Source organism: Amphibalanus amphitrite, unplaced genomic scaffold (assembly GCF_019059575.1).
Source record: "Amphibalanus amphitrite isolate SeventyFive unplaced genomic scaffold, NRLGWU_Aamphi_draft 001120F_arrow, whole genome shotgun sequence".
Classification (NCBI taxonomy): domain Eukaryota; kingdom Metazoa; phylum Arthropoda; class Thecostraca; order Balanomorpha; family Balanidae; genus Amphibalanus; species Amphibalanus amphitrite.
Window position 1 is genome coordinate 135,994 of NW_024882614.1, and position 3,968 is coordinate 139,961.

The window sequence follows — 3,968 nt, forward strand, 5'->3', positions numbered from 1 at the left end:
GGGTCAAGGTGGGATGGTCACCTTAACAGACGGGTTTTAGTCTCGCAAAACACTTCCATGGGCGTCCAATATTAAAATCAGCTTGAAACAATCACATAAAATGTGTTATACTTAACAGTAATGGAAATAATTATGTCACGTCCAAACGCGTCTCGCCGCGGTATCTAATAATCTAATATGTAAGGAAGGTTGAAAATGCTCGCTGAAATCGAATAGTGTACGAAAATATGTGTGTAGGCATTAAAAAAAAAAACAGTCGGAAAAAATAATAACAGTGGAAAAATAATAAGCACAAACGAGACAAAAGAATCTTAAACGGTTCAGCGAGCGGAATTAAGACCATGGGCTCCACCACCGGGGGGGGGGGAAGGGTACGGGGGACGTGTCCCCCAATATTTTACATTTTTAACATTGTGCCTATGGATGCTGCATGGAAAGAATCGACTTCAAACAACCTTCGCCCCCCCCCCAAAAAAAAAAACATCGGGTCGTGACGGAGGTAAAAAGGGTCAAATGAACGTTCTTTTAGGATAAGGACAACATTTTCCCACAAACATGTTTTTTTTTTCATTTAAATATAACATAACTCACCTCTTCTTTTTCGAACTATGCCGGGTAGGTATCCCTCAGTTTCTCGATCGATCTGCTCCGCCGTTCACGGTTGGCACCGACCTCCTGACGCCGGCGGGGAATGTCTGCTGGTCCATCAGTTCACCTCCCTGTTCTCCGCGGCGCATGCGATTGATAAAAGCTTCATCGACAATCACCGAGCTCTTCACAGATAACTTACCCGTCCCATCCTTCGCTGCACGCCTTCCCCGCTCCTGCACTCTCCTGCACAATTTCACAATAGCCTCAACAATTCAATGTGAACTACGCGAGTCACCGCGCCACAACGGACTGAAGCGCGCGCCGCGGTTTTCGAACGCAACGGCTATAATACTCATCACGCGAACTCACGCATCACGCAGGAAACTCACCCTGCCGCGCATGCGCGCCTCTTCAAGCCGGGGGTACCTCACGCACAACTGCACGTGAATTCGCGAGAACTCATGCATTGCGCAGGAAACTAGATTTGCCCAAGGCCCTAAAACATAAGGTTGGACGAAGTTTCCTACCAACAAGGTACTAGAATTTGTCGTGATATTTCGTCCTTGCAGTTGTTTCTTTACAAATATAGAGCAAACAAGCATGTTTTCTAATAGTATGAAAATTTGAAAGGAAATAATAAGTCACTTTACATTTGATTCACAAAAAGCCATTTCGAAATCAAATTCAGTGTAGTTTTGACCAAACTCTAGTCGACTTATCCAGTATCTACTTAATTTTCCAGATGCGTGGTTCAGACAAACACGTTGCTATGGGCGGTTGCTAAGGACGCTATCTCGTATTTGCAGATAGTTTTGTTGTTATGAAATAGGGTAAAACAAGCTCTTTGGATAGTTTCCTGTATTTCGGGGCTCATCTAATTTAGCTAGCTTTGGCATAATAACTTATACGGCCTTGGGCATAATATTTTTACTTTATCATATCATGGTTCCAGACACAGGTGGTTAATTTCAGCGCGTAAAGAAATAAGAATAAAGACTTATTATGATATACAGAATGCAAGTCGCCAGTCCCTGGTGGTAAAGTGAATGATACACAGACTATCTGTTTTTATCCCGGTAGAAGCATCCTTGTGATCTAAGTGTGATCGATCATAAATTGTCTGAGAATCAGAAGTTTAGCTATAAGTCAAGAACCTTGAAACAACCAGCTTATAGCTGGTGGAAGACTGAAGAGCCGCCACTCAGAAGCTTTCAGAAAACCGTGAACGGTTGAGACAGCCGACAGGTTGAGAAATCAAGAGACCTGAGGCGCCAGAGAACCAGAGAATGCCTGGGAACTTTAAGGAACCGCTGGCTACCAGATCTTGACTAGAAACCAGAAGCCATGAAATGACCATTTCACGATCTAAGATGCAGATTCTGGTGCCTGAAAATCGTGTGAACACACTTGACATTCCAACAGCAGCTCATTTCGGTACCGTTATAAGTCCAGGGCTGCGCAGTCGATGGATTTTCGGTGACTCTGACTCCGACTCCGACTCCGGCTTCCAAAAACCAACTTCGACTCCGACTGCGGGCATACATTACCTATCGACTCCAGCCGACTCCATTTCCGACTTCGACTCCGCAACCCTGCCTGGTCTGCGGAGTCGATTGATTTTCGGTGACTCCGACTGACTCCGGCTCTGGTTTCCAAAATCGACTCCGACTCCGACCCCGGTCAGAACTGTGGTTATAAATAACATGTCTGTGAATAAAAGCAGTTTCGGGTGCAGCCACCACCCCCCCCCCCCTTTGCTTTTCACACTCAAAAGCTCGTCCAAAACAGGAAGATGAACAGGAACTCAGCTTAAACATCGGTCTTGGAAAGGTCACCGAACGTAATATTTTTCCGCAAACAGACGAAGATCACGAATTTGAGCAATGACATGTCGATTAAGACTCTGAATCCGGGCAAAACTGTCGACGGGCGATCGACTCCGACTCCGACTCCGCAGACCTAAACTTTATTCAACGGATTTCCGTGAGACTTTACGCCGGCAAAATGCAGATAAACGTGCTCCTCTCGTCAATACGCGTCAAATAAACTTTGAATTGACCACAAAAAGTCATTTCGACAATTTTACCTCATTTCCAGGTCATGTCCTGACCGGAAAATGCCGTAATGCATATCAGTCGATCTGTACCTTTGGGCTGAACACATCTAATGTATTTTTGTTGCTGTTTAATCAAGAATCATATCTCTGTCAAAGGTTACGGTAAAACAAAAAACTGCTGGAGACCATTCTTGACCTGAAATGACCTTAGGGACAAAAAGAGGGGTCACGGGTGCAATGCTGCGCCTCTTGGGGCACCATATGCGATGAGATCGATGCGTGGCGACTGGCGCACACCTCGCTGTTTCTGCCTTTGAACAATTTTTGTCTGCTTTATCTGCTAAAAACACAATTAGCACATTATCGAGCGTAGAAGCATGACTCTTTTGTTACGTACAAGCTTTGTTCAGTTTGTCTGTAAGCACCATCAAATATTGCAAGCTTCAAGGGGTCAATGCCCTGGGGCTGTGACGTCACGCTGGGGATCGTGACGTCAGCCGTGGGGTTGCCAGTCTAGTATGAACTAGACTTCGACCCCCCTGGATTTGCCCAAGCAAAACTCATTTCGCTCATTTCCGACTCAGTTCGAATCAAGTTCGAATTCACGAAACTAAGCACTCAGAACTCACGCATACCGAAGTCACCCTGGTGATGTGAGTTAGATCAGCCAATAAGTGAGCACCACTATCGTATTCACTGAGTTTCTTCATGAGTTATTACTGAGTAATGCCTGGCCTGAGTATTTTTTTTTTTTTCAGTGCAGTCCCCAGCTGTCTGGCCGGCCGACAGTGACACTGACACGCCGCCCCGCGCCGATAGCCGGGCCTCATGTGCCGCGCCAGCAGTCACGCTCGCCTCATTTACATCGGCCGAGCCAAACGCTACAAATGTGCCAGTCCGGCCGGCCGGCCGCGCCGTACCGCGCCGAGCGCTGGTCAGCACAGCACCGTGCACCGGCGCCAGGTGCCAACCCCACTTTGTTATTAAACCAGTAATCCGACTCATAATGACGGGCGCGGGCACTGGGGTGCGATCCAATCTCCGCGCGCCGTGTTCTTGCACGTAAACAACCAGATGATGGGCGCCGGTCCGCTCCCCTCCCCTCGGCGCGGCGCTGGCCCCGGTGCGCGCTCCCCTGTTGTGAACACCGGCGAGGTGCCGGCGCGCGGCCCTCCGCCCGCCCCACCAGCCTGTTTTTCATCTTGAGCGGGCGTAGACTCGCCGGCGCGGCGGCGGCTCTAGCGAGCGGACCGCGGTGCGCAGCTGGCGTGGGGCCGGTCGGGGCCGGCCGCCGGGCGGCAGCGGCGGCGGCGCCGGCGCC